General features: G+C 41.3%; 1 long non-coding RNA gene across 1 annotated transcript; it reads right to left on the minus strand.

Moving 5' to 3' along the window:
• On the minus strand, nucleotides 1-26,457 carry LOC119702289. Its single transcript, XR_005257306.1, has 3 exons — nucleotides 26,333-26,457; nucleotides 5,956-6,009; nucleotides 1-1,961 (listed from the first exon to the last, which is right to left on the minus strand). It is a non-coding gene; the product is annotated as an uncharacterized LOC119702289 (long non-coding RNA).

The raw sequence follows: 26,457 nt of genomic DNA on the forward strand, positions 1-26,457 counted from the left end.
GAGCCCCCTGCCAGCGGCTCTGGCCATCCAGGGCACCCAGAGGGATGTTCTGGATTCCGACATTACCCAGAGCTGCTCCTACCATCGCTGATGGGCTTGGCCAACACCAGCTCTGTCTTGGAGCTGGCTGGCAGTGGCTTTGCTGGACACAGGGGAAGCATCTGGCAGCTTCTTAGAGAACCCACTTCAGTAGCACTCCTGCTATGAAAACTTTATAAACCAACACACATATAGATAAAAGTTTTCAGTGACATTTCCTCTAAAAGCAGACATTTTCTAAAGAAATATATTAATAAGAACATAATATTTATAGTATATACTGACATACTTCTATAAATATATCATAATTATTACTTAGATATTTAAAGCACATATCATATTTATCACAAAATATAATTATACATAATATAGATAAAAATATTTATAAATCTTGAAAATCCATAACAGAGGGAAGGACATTTTTGGCAGGAGGAAAACAGGCAGGCAATAGTGAAAGAAAACATCAATTAAACTTCTTAATGCAGTAAAATGAGGACCAAATGTAAAGTTGAAGCAAATCTGCATCTCCACTTTCAGAAGAGTTTTTCTTCCTGATGACATTTGAGGGCCTGCATCATGAACTGTATGTTGGACCACCACAAACTTCCAGAGCTTTTCCCCTTACTGAACGTTCAAACTAACCTTAAAATAAAATTTTGTTTTGGCAAGGTTTACATATTAATAGGACTTCTGTTAGCTTCCTGCAGGTGGCCTTTGAGTGCTTTTGCAAAGCTGGCCATATTTGCCCTGCCCTTTGGACCATGCACCCCTCTGAAGTGCTGCACACATGCATCTCCCTGATGCTCCTGCAGAATGCAAATGACTTCTGCTAGTTACCATGGGGACATGAGCAAGGACCATGAGATGCATAGCAACAATGCTCCTATTTTTGCCATTTTTGCTTCATGATAAGGAAAGAGGAACTACAACACATCCTAGAGTTTCTCCCTTCTGTTTATTTATATTTTTTCCCTTCCCATGCACACATACACAAAACGTTTGCTCCATTTTAGCTGACACATAATAGATAGAGGTTGGACCTTTAAAGATAAGCATGGAGTCAGATTAGTTGATTTTCAGCTCCCTAAAGGAATAACAGGAAATTATTACAAGAACTATTATATTTTCAAAGTACAAACCTCAGCAATCTTGAAGCAGTAAAAGATAGCTGAATTATGATGTGTTTTTACAAAAGAACCCCCCCCAAATTTTGGAAGAATCAAATATGCATACACACATGCATACCTTGAGAGAGAAATCTAGTCTTTAAAAGAACAAGAACTAGTCTATGATAGAGTTGTTTAATTGGATGAACACCAATGGAGGGATCATGGGCTGTGATTTTGATTTGGGGCTCTTTTTAGAAAAGATACAACACCCTGGTAACTAAAAAAACCACAAAACAACAGGCTAGCTGTTAGCTTAATATTTTAAGAGAGAACTTTCCAGCTGTGCTCCCCGGATTCTGTTTCTCACTTCTGTCCTCCCCCTTTATTAAACTTACTCTTGTCCCTGTGAAGTCCTTTCTGTACCAGTAGAAATGCATTTAAGCATTGTTAGAATGGCAGTTTTCTGGGTGGATAAGTAATTGAGTAACAAGACAGAAATCAATGTTCCTTAGTCATATGCTATTTCTTCATTCTTTTACACAATTAGTATGAAAAGTTTGATTTCATTAGATATCATTTTAATAGGTAGATCCAATTATGTGCTCAAAGGATAAAAATGATGAAGGCTTGAGCTCTGCTGGTGTGACAATCCAAGCTGTCAGGCTGCCGTAGCTTGCTCCGCTCGTGGTGCCTCCTCCGCTGAATCCTCAGATGAACAAATGCTCTGTCATTGCTCTATTTTGGTGCCGCCGTTCAGCTGGTAACATTTTATAAAAACATTTCCTTCTCCAAGGACTATATTGTTCTGGAAGCCTTGCAGACACAAAAGCAATAAATAACTAATTAGGTCAACAAGGAGACACGGCAACTTCTAAAAGCCTACATGACGACACTGATGTAGAAATACCCTGACTTGTGATTTCTGAGGCATCAGGAGATGGTTTAGCTAAAAAGATAATCCTCTCACTGTGCTTGGAGTATTGAACAGAAGATATAGCAGGCACCTGAGGCACAGTCTCACAATTTCCTGTGAAGAAGTGCTTTGGTTCTGGATATTATCCCCAAACACAGCCCCTTGGGCACCATCCTCTCTCATCTGTGATGGGGCAGGGCTCCTGTCCCACCAGACACGTACCTCGAGGCAAGAGACCCAGGCTTGCAAAGATGTGATGTGTATAAGGGGCTAAATCATGGAGATAAATCGTGCCAGAGTGAATCTGAATTTTGTCTTCTCACAACGAGTGATTAATACCCAGCACCAGGAAGACACTGCAGCAGTCCTGCTGCAGAAGCTGTTTCTGGATATTTATTAGGGCCCATCTAGAGCTATGGGCATTGAGTAGGCCCAGAAGTAATCACAGCTTTGTAGCTGTCTGTGCCAAATTTTAGGATTAAATCAATCTTCCACTACGATCTTACGCCACTCATCCCTGTCCCTCCCTTCCCACCCTCAGCAGCCATTCAGGAGGTCCCTTGCCAGCTAGGAGCTGGTGGAAATTTCCAAGGCCACCCAAAGAAGACATCAGCTGTGCAGCTCGCAGGAAACCAGCAGCTTTCAGCACCTCAATTACACTTTTCCAATTAAAAAGCTTTCCTTCCCCGTGCTCTGGGTCTTTATCTCACTGTCCTTCTAAGCGGGAGATTAAACTCTGGAAATGGAATCCAGATAAAAATCTGCAATTATCAAGGGGGATAGGGTCAAACAGCAAATGGAACAATGGAAATTAATCTGACACTCTTGGACAATGCAGTTTGATAGCAATTATATGAATGCCAGTAAACTGTGCACACATGGCAGATTTTCCACCTATTTATTTAAATAAGAGCTACGTTTATGATATCCCATAGAGGATCATAAATATTCAAGGACCTAAATTTTTATTAGTACACTAGCAAGTAAATTTTCAAAGTGATGCATAGGGATTTAACTGCATGAGTCCCATTAATGTCACTACTTTGAAAATTTACTTCCCATGAACTTCTAGAGGATGGAGAAAAAAATGAAAAAAGACTCTCATAATTTTAAGAAGTAGACAGGAAAAATCTTGTCATCACTTTGGCACTCTGGTACTTTAATTGGTAAAGAATAATTTAAATAATATCTTCAAAAGTAAGCTCCATTTTAGGCACAGACACAGATGGTGACATTCCATCAAGAGTTTCTGCTGCACATTATTAGACAATGTACTAACAGGCCTTTTACTTTGCTGTAAATATTAAGAGTAGACCAGTTCTTCGTGACTACTGGGAGAAGCTTAATAGGAAGTCTTGGTCATGAAATTCGCAATCAGATTCTGTATTTGGGATCTGAAAGTTATAACTCTGGAGTGGGATTTTTTTTTTAGTCTTTTGAGAGCTCTGTTCCCCTTGGGCAAGTTATTAAGTTACATTGCTGTAGCTAGAAAATTCTGTCTTTCTCAGACAGAATGAAAAAAGAATTATTATTTTATGGCTGGCAGAATTTTAATTCAATAAAGGGTAACATTTTTTGTCATGTATAGAATTGCCAGTCTTCTTTCTCTTTCTCTGATATGTATTTAAAACAAACTTTATATTTACGCTGCATTTTTTCTATTATGTCTCTAATAGAACATATGAGTGCAATCAGAGTATGGCTAAATATGTATAGTTTTCCTCAAAGACTGCATCAGAGATTGTGGAAATTCATGCATCATGGTTAACTTTGTATTTCAGCTGGGAGGAACAAGGAAAACCATGGGAGAAGCCCTTATTTTGAGGTTACAAACTTTCAGACCCGAGAGGTTAAAGGTGGAATGTGCTCACCAACCTACACCTGGTGTGGGCAGCACTAGAGGAGAGGTGAATGGGCATTCTAGGGCTGATTTTAGGGCATGGAAATGTGTGAAAACTTAAATTCACAGCTGCTGGTTGGGTTGAGCATGGCTCCTTCTGACAGAAAGAGCAGGTACCCCCAAGAGGTGTTTCTTTGCACCAGTCTCTGCTGCAGAGAGTGAGTGGATTTCACAGCTTGCTTCGCCTGTCTGTGAGGATGATGAGCTGTGATGATTGAGCTACCATAAGGAAAGATGCTGAAAGAAACTGATAATTCAAAAGTTTCGAGTCAACAGGCCTAGAGGATAGAGATCACAGAATTCTGAATCTTGACAGGGCAGAGCAGCTAACAAGCTGCACAGGCTTTAATTAAAAATGCCTACTATATCAGTGACTTAGAGGGTGGCAAATTTTATATCTCTAATTAAAAAGGCTTCACAAGTGATCCAAAAAGTTACAGATGAATAAACATTACATCTATATCAAGAAAGTAAAACAGTAAACACCTGAAAGGCCGGGATGTGATAAAGCCTAGCCTGCTGAGTTTGCTGCAGAGTGTCACTGATATGCTGAAGTTCAGGGAGTGCCTCCGAAGCAATAGGCAGCAGGCAGTTTATTCTGCCTTCTGACAAGGTCCTCTCAGGAAATTAGCAAGGAGAGCAAGTATTTGTGAACAAAAGTATTACTGTGGATCAAAACTCTCGAAGAGACAGAAAAGAAAGACTAGAATTAAACTGTCAGTTTTTGCTGGGGGAAAACACAGAGTGTCTCAAAATCACACCTGAGACCAAGGTTTTCTGCTTTTGAGCAGCAAACTAAGCAGATTGCAGATGTTATTGAGGTTATGGAAGTGCAGAGTGGACTGTGAGGAGCTGCAGGGAGACCAGACACTGAGCTCACAGAAGCTGTCATTAGGCACAATACATTTGAAGCACAGAAAGTGTTCACCTGGGAAAAAAAATTAGATTCTTCCTACAATTAAAGCAGTATAAAATAATTTTTCTGCTGCTTCAGGGAGGAAGAATGCAAATGCAAGGAATGTGAGAGATGGTATATTCTGGATGGATAAGTGGAAATATCTGTTCAGAGCATTTTCCGTGCACTGTGGAACTCATTGCTGCTGCGAGTCATCAAGGCTGAGAATTTAAAGAGACTCTGACTTGCATTTTACAATAACAAAAAACTAATGCTTGTACAGAAGTATAATGAGTAATTCTAGGAAAGGGGAAGCAAAGGGATGAAAGGTATTTAACATTGTGTTGGCTTGCACTTGTCTTTAAACTAGGAAATCTGCCAGTGGTTGGGTTTTACATTCCTAACTGTGGCTACTAGTTCTGCAAGCAGACTGTTGTTTCTTGATGTAAAAATACTTTCTGCCATCTACATTTTTTTCAGCTTCTTTTCTGGTTCCTCAGATTCGTATGTTCCAGTTGTAGCAGAGTGAGGGGCAAAGTCCAAACAGTTCAGAGAGTTAAGAGAATGGCTAATTTTTTTTTGCTTTTTTCACTGTCTAACTGAAGGACATTCAGCACTTGCCATCACCAATGCAACCACAACTGGGAAACAGCAAGTGGGGAGTGGAAGGAAGATTAATTTTAAATTTGATTGCTGTAGCAATAGAAATATTACCAAAGGATAATCAAAAAATATTGTAAGGCAGGAACCAGTGCCCAGTGAAAGCAGAGATGTTTAAATATGGGACTATGAAAGTGCAAATTATGACAGGGAAGGACCCAAGACTTGGTATGATGTATAATTAAAATGTCCCCAAGATAATGATAAGTAGTTGTATAGTTAGGGAGAAGAAGGTGAGTCTGGGGATGGATAGAAATACAGCCACAAGAAACCAATCTTTCATAGTTTGTTCTCAGATGTGTCTTTGGAACCTTGATTTACTTCCTTTTCATGTGCCTGCTCGACCCACACAGTCTTCTTTTCCTCCCTGTTCCTTCTCTCTGGAGGTTGTGGCAAGTGTGGAAGGGGCTTCAGTTAGAGAAAAAAACGAGCTACAAACCTGTGCCTGTTTTCCTCCCTCACAGAGTGACTAGCACATTTCAGGAACCCAAACCTGGGGAAGATAGGAAAAACCAAAAGAAGTTTTAAATGTATGCAGAGAGAATCAGAACTGCCCAAGACAAGCAAAGGAAAATTTCCTAACATTAATCTACACAGCAAAGAAGATTATTTTCTCAGTTTAGTTTTAAGTGCAAAATCTTTCATACACCTCCAGAGAGGCTCTTTACTGGCAGAACAGTAACGTAAAGATTCTAATGTGTCAAACCAGAATGTCCCTCCCCTCCCCCTTATAAAGATTCATCTCTCTCCCTCTCTTTGTCTGCCTCCCTCTGCATGCTCCAAGTTTAATCTGCAGTTTCACTTCAAATGCAATAATTCACTAGCTCTAGGCATGTGCTTAAAGGACTATGTATAATTGTAATTCTGAAGAGATTAATACCTTCTATTGATCCTGTATTTCTTCATCTATCTTGACAGCATGTAGTAATTTCTAAGAAAAGGAAGAGTGATTTGTTTTCCAAAGGGTCCTGGTTTATTGCCTATTCATACACTTGTTAGAGCTCCTGTACTCTCCTAAAATCAGCGCGGTAGAGCACGCAGTGTAAATATGTGTTTAGATTTATTGGTTACAGCTGAGAGCATACGGGGAAAGCTATAGTCTAGAAGGAAAGCCTGCAGAAGTGTCTCTTGATTTGAAAGGTTGAGTTTTCTCTATCAGAAACAGTCCTTGCTGGGCACATGCATCTTTTGTCCCAGCTCAATGGCTCCGTTCTACAGGCAATGTGGATGTTTTCTATACCCTAAACTGAAATGGTGTTTCTTAACTGTTTTGAATGTATTGCATGTCTTAACAGAAGTGAACTACATTTTTGTCTGGAGTTTTTCTCTCGGAGGTAATTTATCTGGCCATTAGACTGTCTTTTTTTTCATTTTTTACAAGCACCTTAATTGGGGATGCAATGCTTATCTGACAAAGAGGCTTCCTGATTCAGGGTGTAAAGAAAGAGATTAACTAAGAAACAAGTGACACCTGCAGATTCTTGCATGTGTTTGGTTTAAATATGCCCAGAAAGTAGATTCCATAGTGTGGAACCAGGAGTGCTACAAACTGCTAAGGGAAGCACTCGCCAGTAGAGTTGCCTTGATTCTGTGAAATGCCAGCTACTTGCAACTCCTGTATGCTTAAATGACAATTTATGTGGCTCCTTCCTTGCAGTGTATCTAAGTTTTTATCACATTAAAAAAAAAAAAAAAGGGCTCTTTTGTTACATATCATATAACTACACTGTTCTTGTAAAATTAGGTATCTCAGACTTCAACGAAGAAAGACACTTTTAAATGTACAAGCATACACAACATTGTAAGTTTGATATGGATGGTTCAAGTGTAAGTTTGATATGGATGGTTCAAGGTTCAAGATGGTTCAAGATCTACCAATTTAGGAATATATTGGTAGATCTAGGCATGCAAATAAAAGTGGTCATCACTTAAAATAGTCTGCTAAATCTTTATAGAGATGCAAGAGAATATCCATTATTTGAAGAAAAAAAAAGTAAGCACAATAAGCAATGTATTCAGATTGCTATAATATCAAGAAGCAAATAACTTCCATGAAAGTGACAATCTTGCATTGTATTCAGAATTCTCTCGGCCACTCCATAAATAGATTTCTCTACGTGCATTTAAAGTGAATTTTTGGAGCTCTATTGCCCTGATTGTTAATATCAACCCCTTGACTACATGTTTTGTACGAAATGAATCCACCCTTTAGTTATGATATGGAGGCAATATGATTTTGGTCTACAATTTATGCATAGAATATCTATGCATAATACTGCTAGCTCAAGTTATATTCAGAAAATAACATAATTTGAAATATCTCTGGTTTTGTAAATTCAAATTAGAAACTTGTGAAGTTCTCCAGTCAACATGATATTTTCAGAAAAATTGGGAAAAAAGTACACATATTGCTGTCTGGCTCAGTCTCTGTCTGCATTAGCATTTTGGACCATTTTGCAGAGCAATTCAGGCACAAGAGAACTCGATTTATTTCAGATTAAATTGGGCAGGGAACCTTGATTCAGGCGCAGGTTTAATGCCCTACAAACCCTAATGGGGCTGGAGCAGCGCTGTGGGCTCAGGACATTTCCAAAGCACATGGCTGGGGCACGCAATTGCGCGGGCCAGGCTGAGTGGAACCCAGAGTGAAAGGTGCAAATTGCGTTTAATGTTGGGGCTCCTGCAGCAACTGCTTTGATCCAGGGCTGTGCTCCTGCCCAGCTGCCCGCTTGCTAATGCAGGCACAGCCCTCTGTGTGCTTTCAGATCATCAGTGGTGTCCCTATTAAGGCCAGAAGCATAGATCAGATGAAAATAACAGACTGAGAATTAATCAAAACCCTTCCTAGTTTTAGTCACCTTTTTCTTTTCATTAAAACTTCATGGTAGCAAGGCCAGGTATAATTAAGAGAGAAGCCTTTTCTCAACCAGGATTTTTCTGAGGTATAAGCCTGATTAGTTCCCACTCATTCTTTGACTCATTTCATGTTCATTATATAGAGTTAACATAAAAAAAATTAACTGTTATTCCTTTCCATTGAAAAACTGAGCTACTGAGATGAGAAAGCATAGATTATCCAGACCAAAAAATCTACATTCAATGAAGTGTTTTATTACCAAAAGAAAGGAGGGAATGTGTTTTTAAGAATAATATGAATTTTGCTATTGTTCCCATATTGCAAGTTTAAATGAGAATGACAAAATTGGGCACAGAAGCTTTTCAATGCAACAGTGAACCAAAACCCTTTACACAAGCCAATGGGTACTATAAAAATAAGAGAAAAATAAAGATGTCCTGAGGCAGTAAATTAGATTTTTCTGCACATTCCTTTTATTTACAGAACATTTCCAGTCGGTATGTGAGTCTTTTAAATGTTAAAGTAGTGCAAAGCCCATTACAAGCATTATTGTGTATGTTTTCAAAAGACAAATGCCTGGATGATGACAGCCTAACTTTTTGTTTCTAATTTCACTGTGTGTGTGACTTGGTGAGATGATATAAACTGGGCAACTAAATTTCACAAATCCTAATAGTGACTAGCTCAGGTGTAAGAATATATTACTTGCTTCTGTTCACAAATAATTTATACAGGCTGTGATCTAGCATGACACCCCTGCTTAGCTGATGACCCTGCTATTAATCAAAAGCAAGAGTTGACAATTTTTCAGTCTTTAATGAATAAAAGTTTTGCCATCCCAATGAAACCAGTGATGCAGCAGTGAGACTTTAAAAGACATCTTCAATTATTGTATTCTGTAAATCTTGGCCACATAAACACAATCCCTGTTTTTCTTTTGATAGCTTCTACTCTCCATCTACAGTTTCATTCACACCCTTTTCCAGGTCTGTGCGTAGAACACCACAAATACTTTTGCAGCACAAATACAGGTTTTACTTCCTAGTCCTTTCCATCTTAGATGTGCCCGCCTTAGATGTGTCCTCCTCAGCCTCTGACATCCAGAATCAAAGTTTCTCAGTTTCTCCCTGTATCTCTGTGCCTGAGTCTGCCTTCCTGTAAATTCATAGCTGCCCACTGCATTCCTCCATTGATTTATATCCATCTTCTGTATTTCTGCAGGAGCCATCATGCCAGCTCTCCCTTCCTTTCTCAGGCACTGTACCACATATGTCTTTCATATCAGAAGTTTCACACCGCTGAGAAAGCATTTATGGCAATTTCTGGCCAGCTGCCCACAACGCTTTTAGGGGACTGGTTTGTTTTGAAAAAGAAAATAATTATCCCGAGTATTAAAATCATAAAGAAGCGACAGAAATTGCAGAAACAGCAAATACTGTTTCACTTGTTATTGTACAGAAAACAAAGTGCAAAACCTGAGGACTGTATTTTATATCTCAGAGCTCCAAGAATTTGAAAGCAACTTTGGAATGTACAAACTGCTGAAACCTACAAGGTAGCTGAGGGAGGAGCCTGCACAGTCATGTTGAGAGGTCTAGAGCTGAATTAGGGTGCACTGCAAAAAAAGGTGGATAAAAAAAATTTCCTTCCTTGGGCATAATCAGATCTGGGTTAGCTGGATTAATGTCTGTGCTTCTTTTCAAGACTGTCTAAAAAAAAAAAAAGTAGATGAAAGTTTTATGAGTTTTCTCTAAATGTAATATGATGTGTTAGTTATTTTATTAGCTCTCAACCTTTTACAATGAATGCTAAGGTGACTGGCTGTCCAGAAGCAGTGGGATTCAGTGTAAACAGTATGAAAATGAGTCAGAAAACTTTAATTGTCCTCCCAGTTTTGCTCAGTAGTTTCGGCTAGCTTCTTTCTTTCCTTCTCCTTGTTTTGAGCATTATGTAAGTGCTGGCTAATACCAGTAATAGGCAAGAAGGGAAGCAAGATTCCTAAAATACAGTGGGAGGGAAAAATGTTTTACTTTCCTCAATACAGGCAGAGGAAATAATCTCATTGAACTTCAAGATCCCCAAGAGAAAGAGCTGGAAAAATATTCCTACAAACCTTTGAAACAAATGCTATAAAAATGCACAGTCCATGTTTAAGCCATATTTAAGGAAATTTGATGTCTATTTTCAGATGTGCTTTTGCATTTAAAAAAATATGCTATTTATTTTTAAAATTACAGTAACCTAATCACATAATTATGTGCAAAGAAATGTGCCACAGTTATTGATTACAAAGCCACAGCTGCATAAGAGCCACTCCAGATTAAAGTTGCTTATTTCACCAGACTTTTCCTTCTCAAAACTCCGCTTTTCTTTTGCATCTTTGCCTATGCAGGCCACAGGCTGCAGGGGTAATTATTCAAAGTGTAATGTGCCTCCCTTATTTAGAAATCATTCGTGTTCTAAACCTTTAGGGAGATGCACTGAAGCTTAACATATATCACAGCAGCCAAACAAACATATTGTCAGATCTGCTGTCAGGACCACCTGCAAGTGAATTGATGGCTCATTTTCTAGACCAGGCTTCTAAGGCGAGCTTCAGGTTTTCTAGGTTCTTTTTAAAATGCTTTTAAGAACGTAATTTTCTCTTCTTTTCCTAAATGACATGGCAGAGACACAATACACAGGTTAAAATTTATGTGCCTGATTTGAATTTATACTTTACAGTAAATTCTGATGTTTTGAAAGCTAGCACATGTGATATCCATTATGGTATCAGAGTGACTGGCAAGCTGTAGGAACACACACACTTTAGCAAAGACCAGTTGAACAATACAGACTTGTATTTGTGGCTGGGGATACTCCGTGCCTCTTTAAGTAGTTGCAGGGATCTCTGGAATTCCCTAAGTTCTGCATTTGAGGGAAAGTCAGAACTAAAGCAGATGGTTTGTGCACGAAAGACATAGAATATTTTATCTATCACTCAATCAAATGATGAAAAAAAACAAAACAAAACAAAACAAAAGTGATTCTCACCTTGCTGGAACAGAATGAATTTGCAAGTTCTCAATTAAGCAGCAAACAGAAAAAATGGAAAGGCTTTCTGCATTTTCTACCAATTCTCATTGCAATTAAGATACTCTAGGTCACTATTCTATTAGGGCAGCCATTTTTTACTTATTCTTATATGTGAAGAAAGAACATATGGCATTGGAGGTGATAAGCTGAATTTTTTCATCTTTAGACCAGGTGAAGCTGCACATCAATTGAAAAGGAAAGAGGCCAACCAACAAGCGATAGCTGAGGCCATGCCTCTAGAGCAGGAGCTGTGGGGCCAAGACCTCAGCAGGCAAGCACAAATCCATAGGAGCCTGAACACAAAGTGTTGTGGCCTGCAGGTCCAGATCATAAATCACAGCCATACTGGACCTTGCTTGAAGCCAGTGAGCTGTGGTCAGTGCAGTCAAATTGTTTTCTTTGTTCTGTAAGGGTTAGCAGTGGAGCAAAAATAAAGGAGGATGAAGCTGTAAGAGTTGGACTTTTTGAAATTAAATTTCTGAAGCTGTTTGTTTATTTATTTACAGGAATTTATCAGAGTGGCTGATTGCTTTTCACCTGTTTTAAAGTGAGCAGTATTCATCTCCTATGTCAAGGTGGGGAAATGCCCTTGCCATCTTACAGGCTAGGGGGACTGACACTGTTAGAAAAGCTCTCTAATTGTTGGGAAGAATTTTCTTTTTCTTTTTTTTTTTTCCTTTTATTTTACTTACAGATAGAAAATCCCTCTGAAATTTTGTAAGCTGCAAAGTTTTCACTATTGCTCGGAAAGATGCAAGGACAGAGTAAAGCAGAATAAAGAAGTTTTCTTATATATTAGTCAGGAAAGAATAGTTGTCTCTAGGGCTCCCAGTTTTCTGGTACTGCAACAATTTTATAAACCCAGTGAGACAGCAAATATTACAACGTGGTAAAAATGGCTTTGTTGAAGCAGCCTGTGCATGAGAGAGGTTCTCTGCCTGCATCCAGGAGACCCCAGAGATGCTCCCAGCTGTGTGCAGTGCGCACACCCGGAGGTTTCCTCTCAGCTTTCATCTCTAAATCACTGGGATTGCTGCTGCAGTTTTGTCAGCCCTGGTGTCCCTGCAGAGCTTGCCTTCAGGCAGCCTGGCTCACAGCTGAGTTTGCTGATGGCATCCAAGGGAGATCCTGAAAGTGCTGGCTGAGTGGTGCTGTGGCCTGTGGGGAAAGGGCTGAACACACAGGTACCTGCATGGAGGTTTCCCATGGAATCAAACAGGAACGAAAGAGAGTCCTCGTTTCCATAGCATGAGGAAACAGAATGCAAAGCAGATCAGATTCTTTCTTTCTGAGTTTTCTGTAGGCAGGGCAGAGGAAAGAAAGGTCTTGAAGAGCACTGTGGGGCACAGGACCGCTCATCAGGACCAGCCAGTGGTTCTGTGCAGGGACTCCACTGCCAGGCTCCACCCTGAGTTGCTGCAGCCTACGAAGCTGGCCAAGCCACGCTGTCTGAATGTCAAGCCAAGATCTGTTCTTCTTCCTGCCTGTCAGCTGAGGGATCCTCCAACCATCTGGTTTCACTCACTCTGTGGTGACTGCCTGTCCTAAAGGCATGAAGGAGATGACAACTAATTTATGCATATATGATTTTGCTTTAAACCATCTAGTGCTGACACTGATAGCAGAGGAGAAGTGACTGCAGTGCAGGCATTGAGATCAGATTTACTTTAACAGACACAATTTGCTGCCATATGTCTGTCAGACCCCCAGCTGAAGGCTCATTGGACAGAGACAATTTACTGCCCACTGCCTTCCAAAAATAAGTCTTTGGAATTTTTATAAGCATTTTCTCTTCTTGGAAAGCACCACAACAAAATAAGAATAATAAATTTAAATATATGTAGGAAATGAAAGAAGGAAACGTAAGCACTACTTTAATCTAGTTGTTGCTTGATCATTCTGCCATATTTACTACTGAGGAATAAGACTATAATCCCACCAGGTGAGTCACTGAAAGCTCAGTTCCATGGTAAATTACTTTGGAAGATGATGTCTGAAGAAAGCCTAGCATTCCCCGAGTTCTGAAATGTATATGCCAGCCATCACTTGAATAGCATCTGGGATTTATTTTGAATAGAAGCAGCCAGAGACTTACATTGGCAAGAACAGCTGAAGAAACATTTTAGACCTTGACCTTCAACACTGATAAGGAGACAAAGCTGTTTTCTATGGTATTTACTCTGAATGCTGTTTGTCTTTCTGCTTAGCTGCTACCTCCAGCTATTCCTTCTGTTTTCTCATGTCAACCCTAACACATTTCCTCCATTAATCTCTTCATATTTTCTCCTGTATCACCTCTTTTCCCCTCTTTGTTTTGTCTGTTTGTTTTTACAGCTCGATCACTGGTTTTTTCCTTCTTCCCATCTGAGTTTAAAAATACAGTATTCACCCTGGCAGTAGCACAGTAACACCCTGCATGCATATTACAGCTCATACTAACCTTTCAGCATAAGCTTTTGAGAACTTGAACTATCTTCCTATATTTATCTGTATTATATAGGACTGGGATCAGGGCTTACTGTATCAGGGATAATAATAGCATAATAATAGCATTTTCAGACACCAATAAGATAAACCTAATTTTGAGGAGCTCTAATTCACTTAACTAGATATTACCTTTGCCTACACACAACTAAGTAGAATAACAGAGATTAAATGGCAGCTTTAAATAAGGTCTTTTTATGTTTATCTATGGCAAAGGGATATTTTATCCTGTGTACTGATATATGAAATCCTTATGTGCTTTAAAATAATTTGCCATTCCAGTAACATTCTTTCTTTCTTCACCTTAACTCATCTGGCTAGCTGACCTACTGGCTAATGAACCTTCAGTCTTCAGCATAGATATGGGGATTTTCATAGCTCTCTTTGCTTTGCCATAGTTTTTTATAATCCTCTAGATATTTAGTACTCTAATTTTTCTTTTTCTTTTCTATGGGTCAAACTGTAGTTCTCCTGAAGACAGCAACAGAACACACTGATTTGTCACAGTGATTGCTGTGGCACAGGGGCTTTTCAGACTCTTCAGAAATGGGGTCTAGTCCTCTGTTCTGTTAGCTAACCTCTCTGCTGGGGGTTGACACTAACCCAAGCAGCAATTGGGGCTTCAGCTGACACAGGCTCTTGTTTGTGCTCCACACTCTCCATGCCATCAGCTTGGGTCTCCTTGCATGGGGATCAGCTGCAGGAGCAGAGAGGAAGGCTTAAAATGAGAACAGGGGCGCTGCTCAGGGACTGCACCAGCAAGGCTTTGTTAAACCAGGCCTTCCTCCCTAATAGAGCCTCCTGGGGTGACGGGCCCTCCTGGTCCCCATCCCACAGGGACTGCAGCTGTGCACAGTTTGAGATTGGCCCCAGCCAAGCCATGTTGGACTGTACCAGCAAAGCTCTGTTAAACCAGGCCTTCCTCCCTAATAGAGCCTCCTGGGGTGACGGGCCCTCCTGGTCCCCATCCCACAGGGACTGCACCAGCAAGGCTTTGTTAAACCAGGCCTTCCTCCCTAACAGAAGCCTCCTGGGGTGACGGGCCCTCCTGGTCCCCATCCCACAGGGACTGTACCAGCAAGGCTTTGTTAAACCAGGCTTTCCTCCCTAATAGAAGACTCCTGGGGTGACGGGCCCTCCTGGTCCCCATCCCACAGGGACTGCACCAGCAAGGCTTTGTTAAACCAGGCCTTTCTCTCTAATAGAGCCTCCTGGGGTGACGGGCCCTCCTGGTCCCCATCCCACAGGGACCACAGCCGTGCACAGTTTGAGACTTGCCCCAGCCAAGCCATGTTGGAGGTGGCAGGAGCCTGGGCTGGCCCCGGGGGCTGGCAGGATCCCTGGGGCAGAGCCCGGCGTTGGAGGAGGCGTCCCTGTGCTGGCACCCAGCGCCCCAAGGCACAGACACACACTGCCTGGCGCCCCAGCTGCCATCTGTGGGCTCACCTGCACGCCCGTGCCAGGGACAGCCGCCAGGTCTGACCTCCAAAGCGTCACCGGGACACTCTGCAGGGACACACAATGACAAAAAGCCTCTGTCCTGTATAAATTAGAGAATCGCCTGAGAATGTGGTTTTGAAACCATTGCATCCACTAAAAAAATAAAAAGGAATAGCGCAGGGGCGCTTTTACTGAAGCACAGAATATTTCAATGTACATTTTTACAGTCTCTGAATAATTTAGGAATGCAAACTTGATAGAACTTGCCTTATTATTCCAATACTTTGTCAAGGTTATCTTCATTACACAGTGGTTTACCACATATAGAAAAGCTGTAGGTTTGATTGAAAAAAGCTATTATAGCAGCCAGAAGCCCCTTGAATTATATGTGCCCATAAAAACCATTTGCAGTAGCTTTTACTGCATTTTTCTTGCATTTAAACTCTCTGTCAGTTTTGGATATCTCCGAAGTCAAATACTGTTTTAAGATATACTGAGTAAGGAAAGGAAAAAGTCAGCATTATGCTATTAAAAAAAGTTTTTAAATTTGAAGAAATGGTGAGCTAGAAAACTAGTCTTAGTACCAAACACTCGACCACGGTACTCTCAATACAAGTGTGGGGACATATGGGTCAGCTGCACAGAGTTTAAAGGCCTGGCACACCACATAATTTAGAAAACTGTTTCTCAGTTGACCCTTCAGTATGCAAGAAAATGCCCTTCAGTACAGTCCCATGGAAACTGCTGGGAGATTCTGCCTTTTTCATGCTTAAGAGGCTATTGACTAATATGTGATTCATAAATCCATTTCTGGTGCTGCTGGTGGAGGGGTATGTGGACTGATCGTGGCCTTGCATATATTTCCCAGTTGCAGAATTATCAGTTCACCCACGTCACCATCCAGCTCAACAAACACCATCACAAGCAGAGCATGTCACCCTCTGAGGCTTCTCCTTCTGGAAGAGAAAATAGTTCCCACAGTACACAAAAGGGACAAAAGAAAGTGATCTAGGGAAAGAGGAAGGAGCAGGAGGTGTATGTTCAAGGTGTGTGTGGAGGGTAGGTACATGAGTGAGAGGCTTGAAAACTGCTGAGATTTTTATTGCCAATAGTTCCTACTCACCAGATACTCAAAAAAAAATCCATGATTTCTTTGATTCAATTTTCTTGATTCACAGCAACAAGGGAGAAACACAAATTTTTCCTGAGTTCTGACAATCCCATTTTATCAACAGGGAAGCCTTGTGCTGTGACAGTACAAGCTGCATGTATCTCAAATCTCATGTTCAATTTTCTTGAAACATAAAAGGTTTCTTAGGCTTTTCTAAATAGTAGCAGATAAAACTGCATGTATGTGTACCTGCACAGATAGACACAAAGCATTTTTCAAAGTTTTCTGCACATGCAACAGGAATGTCACAGGCTAGAAAAGCCAGCTTGAAGGAACTGGCATTGCTCACTGAGGAAAAAATATAAGAAAAAAAAAGAAGAAAAGACTCTGACCTACATGCCTATAGAGCAATTACAGGAAAATGCTTGTACTTTAGCTACCAGCCTTCCCAAACCTTACTCCCTAACAGCAATTTAGAAATTTATGATGTTATTATTATAACAGTTGTTCATCCTGCATACTTCAGTAACCTACAGTGCATTATTATGGGTCTCCATAAATAAAATTTGGTCTTTTATGCATGCAACATCCCTCCCCACCTTGCATTGCAAATTCCATTTCAAATTGTGCAAATTCAGAGGTGCTTAAACTTCAGCAAAACATAGGAGTTTAGCAGATTTACAGTGCAGTAAAAAAATAAAAGTCAACAGCATACCACCAATCTGTTCAAAACCAGACAGCCAAGAAAACACGTACACTTCCCAGGCTATTGCATATGCACAGCACTTTTGCCTAGCACTGCCTTCCTAGCTTCAGGTCTATCTTTCCTCTTCATGCCACCCAAAATCCTATTTGAACAGGGAAATACAAATAATGCTGAAAATACATCATTTTGTAAGTGGTTATGGTTTGGGAACCTAGAACCTACATACTTTTCTTCCCAAATATCAACAGGTTGCAGTCCCGCTTTGCCAGGTGGGGGAATTGAAGCCATCAGACCAGTGAAGAACAGAAAATACCAAATATTTGCACAGCAAGAAGTGGTTACACCATCGTCCCTGGTGTGAAACCTACCAAAGAAACTCTGCCTGACACACTGAGCCAGCTCCTTTTAAAGCAGCATCTGTTCATTGGTGAGATGCAGGGCAAAGAAAACTGTGGGCTGGAGCAAATGAGACATTTAGGGTCATGCAGTATCTGTTCCATGCTTAGGGGAGAGAAGGTGGGATGATAAAGGGAGAGATCAGATCAGATCAGCAAGGAACAAGTATAGGAAAAGTGTGAGGAAGGAATATCAAAGGGTGCACTCCCATGTAAGCAGGCAGCTGAGCAGTTTATTTGGCAGAACATTACATTTGATGGCTACAGTCTGTTCTATTTACATATTAAATCCTACTTCCAACTCAGTATTGGATGAGCATGCCCCACTCAGGGCAGGGGCAGGGGTAGGCTGCCAGGGACCTTGACGTGGGGCAGGACACGAGCACCTTGGGGTGGGGGCACAGGTGAGGGCTGCTGCAACCACCCACAGGGTGAGCACGTGTGTGTGAGCAGCTGGAGAGCTTCAGGTCAGAGCAGCAGGCGAGAGGGAAATAGAAGAGCTGGGAAAGGGGCTTTTCCTTCCCTGAGGATGGGGGTCAGATTCAGGACGGGCTGGAGCTGGCATCTGGGATGAAAAGAGCAACCTGAACCTTGCTGCAGGGAGCTGGGATCTCTTGGGTCCCACAGCCCACCAGGTTCAGCTCCCTCAGACAGAGTTCAGTGTTGGATCAGGCATCACCGTCCCGTTGGGGACATGGGGCTGTACGAATGCAGCTGCTCAGCTGGGCTGGCTGCAGTGCCTGGGCACTGTCACCTTGCTCCTGCTTTCTGTAAAGCACCAACAGGCCTAGGCAGAATGTCCAGACTGCCCTGCCAGCAGTGCTGCCAGTGCATCTTGCCCTCAGTCCTGTGACAGTCGTTCAGCCCCATAACACAGAATCACAGAGTTCACAGAATGACCAGGCTGGAAGAGACCTTCAAGAGCATCGAGTCCAACCCAGACCATCGAGTCACACCCAGACCACCGAGTCACACCCAGACCACCCAGTCCAACCCAGACCACCGAGTCACACCCAGATGTTGCAGAGAGAGACTGAAGCCCAGAACAGCCAAGGCACTGTGTGATGACCATGATGGAATTAGCTGCAAGTCATTACTGCAATGCCAAGGAAGAGCAGAACTGCTGGCGAGAGGAAGCAATCAAAACAGGAATGCAAGTCTAGTATTTTCTGTCTTTCCATAACTGGTTTCAAGCTCTTATAAATCCCTTTAGTTTTTCTTCTATGAAAAAGAATATTTTTCAAGTAGCCATATGATTTCAGCTTCAGAAGGACAGGTTATCCAGAGATTAGCTTTTTTCATTCAAAGTGAGTAAAAGATGTAGCTAACAGAAGGCTTCCAAGATGTAAAATCAAGGGATATATTCTTATAAAACCTACAGAAGACAAAATACACACACACATGCATTACATACATAGATAGATAAGGAGATATATATATATTTATATATAAAATATGTTAAATCTTCTTAGTATACTAATCATTAGACTTTCACACCAATCAATTCATCACTTCAGTTCCTGATAAAGCAGCCTGGGACAAGAAATGAAATTTGCTGAGCAACCAGAAGGCCAACAATTTTTGACAGTGATAGTCCAAAGGGAAGGAAGCAAGCTTCAGAGATGATCTTACATCCTTGAAAAAGCATTTTCAAATTTGATTAGGTAGCAATTAGGGTGAGTGCCTCTGTCGATTTCAATCATTATGGTGAACTGCAGAAATACCACTGAACTTGGAAGAATCCAGGATGCAAAGCAATTTATAAATCTCTGGAGAACCATTGCATATCTGGATAAACTATATAACAATCCTATTTCCATTAAGTATTAATGGGTCTGATCAGTCTCATCTAATAAAGGAAAAGCTGATTACTGTCTTTCATTACATGATACTCCTATAGCAAGTGTAAGAGAAGAGTAACTTCTTACAAGAGAAGAGCATCCTAGCACCTTCTCTGCCTTCATTTAAATTCATGTAAAATGGATGCCAAGCTGAGGAAAGGATTTCTCTAGGAGCAAAAATCAGACTGGTAAATGTGACTGACAGGAAACACTTCTGGGCCTGTCTGCAAGAGCAAAATGCTCCTTTGGAGGGACATCCAGAGCTGAGCAAGCACAAGACGGAAGATGAGACTGGAAACCTCTATTCCAAAACAGGGAGGAAAGGTAGATTGTCATGCCAGGAGGCAGCAGAAAGGACTGATTAGATACTCCTAGAGACTTATAGGATAAAGTGCTTCTCATGCAACCCTTATGCAACTGCTCCCTGCCCATAATACATCCTTTATAAGCTGAAAACCCTACTCTGCCTTGTGCTGCTGCTCTGTGGGAGGGCAAGAGGGAAACTGAAGGGTCGAGCAGAATGAGAGGCCAGCCACAGCAGGTACCATGTGAACGCTCAGATCCCTTTTTCTACCCAAGAAGACAAAAGAAAGCAGCTAGATGCACAAATATTCCCTCTGCATTCAGGGCTGAGCAGGTGCTAATGGTGGTTTTACTCATCTGTGTTTTTAAGCACCTAACAGAGCATTCCATAGATCAGGACCTCACTGCAGTAAACCATTGCACAGTCATAGAACAAAGAGACAGTCTCCTCCCGCAAGAGATTGCAGGAGAGGATAGATGAGGCAAGAGTCTGCAAGCCCCACTGGCAAAACAAGTTGCATAATATTAGTTAAAGTAAGAAACTGTGGTCTTGGAAATATCACAGAGGCCTGATGACCCTGGACTGGAAATCTCTTCTCCCTCCACATTGTAACCATCAACCTCCATGCTGGCATATCAGCACTTTGAATGCATCAGTGATCACCAAGGACTGACACCAGCATTACAATCCTTCACTACAATAATTTCCCTCTATTATTAAGAAAGATCATCTGAGCAAAATTGGACCAGTATTAAATGAATATATTCATACAATTTGTTAATCAATGTTATAAGTTTATAATCCAATCTATTCCAAATATAATCACACCAAAATGAACATAATTAAAACCACCCAAGCTGACATATGTCAGGACAAAGTATGTATTAGTAGATAACTACTGGTGATTGTGAATCATATAACAAGAACGGAAATGAAACTTTTTGTTAACTTTAAGAGGTGTCATGCCTATTTCTGATCATAATCTAGATTATATTAATCATGCATTTTAATGAAGTGAGCCAAAAAACAAGCACACTAACAGGCAGCTGTTCACAGAAGCAATGCAGTTTAATTTGGTTGTTTGTTTTCCATACTCTGCTGTACATTTGTGAAAGAAAAAAAAATACAGAAAAAAGTCAATTCTCTGTACCACATGGCTACTTAAGCACTTCTTGTCATGGCCTCCAGGCAGACCTGTCTTTCTTTTCCACCCAAAGCCTGATCTTGCTGATTATGTTTCTGATAGAAGCCAGGAGGGATAACCCAGCCCTAGACTGAGAGGTAAGTATCCAAAATGCAAATTCTTTTTCTCTCTCCCTGCTAAAGGGAAATCCACATTTCATTTGCTAAGAAAAAAGTCTCCTTGAAAGTAAATTAGATGTCAAATTTTCAATTATTATAAAGCAGGAAAGCACACTTGTAATTTTTCCTCTCCTGCAGCAATGGTCCCCAGCCAGATGACAGCTGGGGTGTCCCTTGAATGTGCTTTGGAAGCTGCTTGGTGATCCAGCTAGCTCAAGCTTAGAGCTTCTGAAAGCCAACACAAGCCTGGAAAGAGTCACATGGCCCATGCCCAAAGCATACCTGCCCCCCACGTCCACTTGTCCCCTTGACAGCTTCTCTCTTCCTTGAACATTCGGAGAATGCCCCAACAGCTGAAGCCTGGCAGGTGCTGCAGGTGCCAGAGCCCAGCCTGCACTGCGTGGTGCCCTCTGTAAAACAGGGCTGCCAGGTGAGAGCACAGGTTACAGCAAAGGCCAAACTGGCCCAGCCTCTGGGCCTTGCTGAGCCTGGCCACTGCAGCCAGCACAGTCTGCTCTACCTCTGGGACAAAGCTGGGATCCAAAGCTCTCGCTGCTCAAGCAGAAAACAGAGTCAGAACACCTCCTGTACTTTCACCAGGAGCTGCTGAACCTGCACTCTGCCATCCTTGGGAAGGAGCTCAGAGCTGCTCAGTGGTACCAATAACTCAGCACTGCTCTCCCTCCAACAGCTTCTCCAAATTCCCATGTCAAACAGACCACCAGGCCTCGCTTCACACCCAGAGGCTCATTCCTCAGCTCATTCCCCAAGGCTCTAAAAAGCTGCACAGTGCTCATAGTGAAATAATATCTTTTATATTGATATGACTAAAACACAATTAGGGCACCACTGAGAATGTTGTACGTGGAAACTCCTGCGTTTGTTTTTCTTCAGAGTCTACAATTTCAGAACCCACCAGCTAATACTAGGTAGCAGGAAGGGGCTGAATATTGAGCTCAAAATAATTTTTGATACACAAATACAATGCTTGATAATACTGCTGATAGTTAGCAATGCTGTGAGAACTCATTTGAATATGGAGATTTAGTAATTGAAGATGCACCCATGGCATGGTCTCCACCAAAGAGCATGCACGTGCCTAATCCAGAGCCACTCGTGAACAGCTCATCTGCCCTCCTGGATCTCAAGTACCAAAACCTTCTGTCCTTTTCAAAAGGAAGAGATTAAATCACACATCCCTCTCTTCTGGATTGGCGAAGAGACCCATGAGCCCTGCAAATTCACAGAGAGGAAGTTGTACTCACAGCTCCTCAGCTGTGGAGCAATACTCATCCTACTTACCCGAGTTCTGCCAGTGCTAGCCAACAACTTCATCCAGCTACAATTTTTAGGTAAAATAGCACCAATGAACATATTCATAAAGCCAATTAAAGCTCATATTAGTCTTCTAGGTTGAGAACAATTTGCATTCAGTCTTAGCTTTGGAAAGTAAAAATAATGATGTAGATAATTTCTCCCTATTCATTAAGGACAGTGGATATTTTTATCCTGTTGGACATTTCTGCAGCATTTAGAAACACTATTTCAGGATGACCTAGTGTTATCTCACACAGAGGAAAAAAACCCATGCATAATGTATCAGAATGTTTTTTCAGGAACATACAAAAGAAGCAGTGACAGCCAGCTGTACCTCCAGTGCTACAGCCTTACTGCATGGGGTATAAAACCAGATCCTGTGGAGAGGGGAAGAACTGGTGACACTGTGTGAGCCTAGTCAGACAAAAAGGATTACAGTAAACATCTGCTGGGTTTTACACAGCTCTGCCAGTGCCCCTCTGTGTAAAATCATCCCACTGTTACCAGGACCCGTTCCTTTGTACGATGAGTTGATAAATGAAAACCAGGTTGCTGAGGTTGGACACAAGGATAAAGGATCCAGCTCAAGGAAACTTTAAAGAAGCCATAGTCTTTCTTGTTTGAAAATACCTGTCACTTGTAGTCAGGGTTTTTGCTGTTCTAAAAACTCTGTAAGTGTCACACTAATGCCAAATGCTGGTAGGGTTACAAAGCACCATGCTATCCTAACTAACATATCTGGCTTTATTCATCATTCCAGTGTCACTTTTCAGTGATAAACTTGCCATGAGTTCATTTGGAAATTGCATGAACAGGAATATACAAACCTGACCTGATCATCCTCTCGTTAATTAACATTTGCCAGCCTTTAAATATAAAGGAGTCTAGCACATAACCTGAAGGTCCAAGTTGAAGAATGCCTTTAATAATCTTACACTGGCACAGCTGAACTTTTTATTCCTAAATAATATGCCAGAGTTTATCTTAAGGTAGTGGACTCTGAGACTGCCAATCAATTCCTACAGGAGATTTAAAATAAGAGTAGTGAGTAAAGATTTGTGGCATTGCTCAACACATACAGTGAGAGCATCTAGTACACTGAAAAGCACCCCCTTACCAAAACAACACGTTCCTTGCATCCTCTGAGGGGACAGGAGAAATAGCATGATGAAAACACAAGCAGTGTGTGGGAAACCTGTAAACACATCACTTAATGCACACTGGCAAGCGCAGCGTAAGAGAGGCCATTGTGTATATCAGCAGAATAAGAATTTGGTATTTGCAGCAGGAAAGTAAAAAGTTTTGGTTTAATACAGGTTTGTTGCTAATACAGCCAGAATTGTCATGCAGGGTCATTGCTAATAGAATCACAAAATCACGGGATCATTTAGGTTGGAAAAGACCTCTGAGGTCACTGACGCCAACCTTGATTGAGCACCATGCTCAGACCAGACCAAGGAATGCCACATCCAGCCTTTCCTGGGATGGGATGGTGATTCCACCACCTCCCTGCACACCCCATTCCAACATCTAATCAGCCCTTCTCTGAGCAGATTTTTCCTGATATAATATTATGAACCAGAAAGGGAAGGTAATTACTCAACATTTCTCCAATACGACTCGAAGTTGTTTTCCATAAAATTGTGCTGATTATGCTGATATATAAATGTATAAAATTTTTAGTAATTAGACACACACACATATTGATTACGTCAAATTCCCCAATAAATTTGCAATTACAGAAATTGATTTCTGATATCTATGCAGATATAAATGCAGGTGTATTTGATAATAAATTATTTAGTTTGGTACCTTTAAAACATTTAAAATGAAGTCTGATTAAAATTCTAAATGAAAATTTTAAGACAGCTTCTTCTTAGGCAAAATAACATACGATTCTAGGGTAGAGATTTTACATCAAATGGTATGGTTACAGTTTTATCCACAAGATTCTGGGTGTGAAAATTGAAAGATATTTGTTTTTTTCCACTAACTGCTGTTCAACACAATGATGTTTTATCTGGAGTAGGAAGCAAGGCAATATATAATAAGAGAAGTATCATGCCTAGTTTAAAGCACTATGACGAGTTAGGGAATTATGTAATTCTGACAGCTAACTGATAATATTGACTCAGATGTCATAACAGTGATGGCACAATGGCCTTTTCAAAGTAGATTGGTCCCTTCTAATGAGCACCTGGGGATAGTTTAGGTGATTTTCCCAGCTCTGTCCCCCAGTCCATACTGTGTGCTCAGAGACTCTTCTTTAGACTTATTTCAGTGCCAATCACCAGTTTTCGACAAGCTTTTCTCAGCCTCAGGCATCTCATACTCCTCAGCCCACAGAAATATTATATAAAGACCCTCTGCCAAGATCTTCTAATTTCCTGAGAAATCTTGTTTTGAAAGAAAGCATTTCCTTTAATTGCTCTAACTTTACTCCCTGGCTTCAGATTCATCTGGAGACAGGGAGAAGAAGCATCTTTTAGTGTTCCTCTCTGGGCAGATCTAGGATGGGCTTGAAATCTGGAAAGAAATATGGCCTCAGAGGTAATCTTTGGGTTTCCCCAAAAGTTCCTGCAGGAAGATTGACAGTGTTTAATCCCATTATTATCCTTATACTCTGCAGGTACATTTTACACTTTCTGCTAAAAAATTGTTTCAGAATGCATCAGCATGGCATGGAACAAATGTGCATCAAAAAATGATCTCCACAGAAAAAGAGATCTGGATTCATTGGTGCAGTCATGCTCTGCTCACTCACAAAGGAGTCGTGGCTTGGCCCAACTGCTTTTTGCCTGAACGCCCCAAAAGTCCTATTTAAAATGGCGTTGGTGAAATTTTGTTTGCACACACTAAAAGTAAAACAGCAAGCGTTTGCCTTTCACTGTGTTTCTGTACATCCCTGTCCTGGGGCAGCAAGGAGCAACCAGCAGCCACTGTGCATAACCCAGCCTTTGCACCACTAAAAAAGGCAGCTTTGCTGTGCCCTTCCTCACTGCTGGCCTCTGCAGGGCCTCCTTTGGACCAGGAGAGGACTGTGTCAGTGGTTCATCCCAGCTGCTGCAGGAGGGCTCTCTGTGGGAAGGGGTATCTGCTCCTTTGGGTTGAGCCTAAACCAGAAACTGTCCTGAAAGTTTACCTAACCTGGTCCAAATGATGACAGGCACTCAGTCCAAAGGAGGACACCAGAGTGGCTCTGAAGTAAACCTCTCCCTTTGAGGGTAAACCCACCACAGCCTCAGGGCTGTTTGGCTGATAAATCCAGTCTTACTGGGTTGCAGTTTGGAGACACAGGAAAAGAAACCTGGAAATACCATGGCAAGATGGACCCTGGTCTCCCAAGAAGGGATTGACAATTAGTGTTAGGCTTTTGTGGTTTAAAAAAAACAAACAAATGCAAACAATCAAACAAAACCAAACAAAACCACAAAAAAACCAAACAAAACCCCCAAACAAACAAAAAACCCCAAAAAACCAAAACCAAACAGAACAGGAAGTGATCTATTCCCTGACTAGGCTTGGGGGGTTCCTAATCCAGTGGGTGCCATCCCTGCCCGTGGCAGGGGCCTTGGTCTGCATGGGCTTTAAGGTCCCTTTCAACCCAAGCTATTCTATGAATCTGTGAAACACAGCCTGTGTTTTATTTTACTGCAGATGGCAGCAGGTGAGACCTTTCAAAGATCTATAAAATACCAGATTCTTACCTTCCCTTGGGATCCTGACTGTGTTTAATCTCTACAGCCTCTAAAAGATTTGACCTACAACTAAAAATATTATTTCTTACCTGTGTCTATCTGCAGACAAGCTCCATATAAACCTCATTTTATACCTCCTGGGTAGCTCAGGAACATTGATCTTCAAAGCACAGTTATGGAGTGGGCTGGTAACAACAGGAATGCTCTAAATTGTGCCACTCTGGGAGTGTTCAAGGTGCTTGCTAGAAGTTTCTCTTCAAGTAATACAAATATCAGTCTCACTCACCTTATGAGGTCAGAGGGAGTCACAACACAGAATGACTCAGCTGATGATGTGGGGATGTTTGTCTGGCACTATTATGCTGGCTCTCCAAGCTCCTGGGAGAAAGTAAATGTCAAAGGCACCTTTAA

The sequence above is a fragment of the Motacilla alba genome, chromosome 1, assembly GCF_015832195.1.
Source record: "Motacilla alba alba isolate MOTALB_02 chromosome 1, Motacilla_alba_V1.0_pri, whole genome shotgun sequence".
Classification (NCBI taxonomy): Eukaryota; Metazoa; Chordata; class Aves; order Passeriformes; family Motacillidae; genus Motacilla; species Motacilla alba.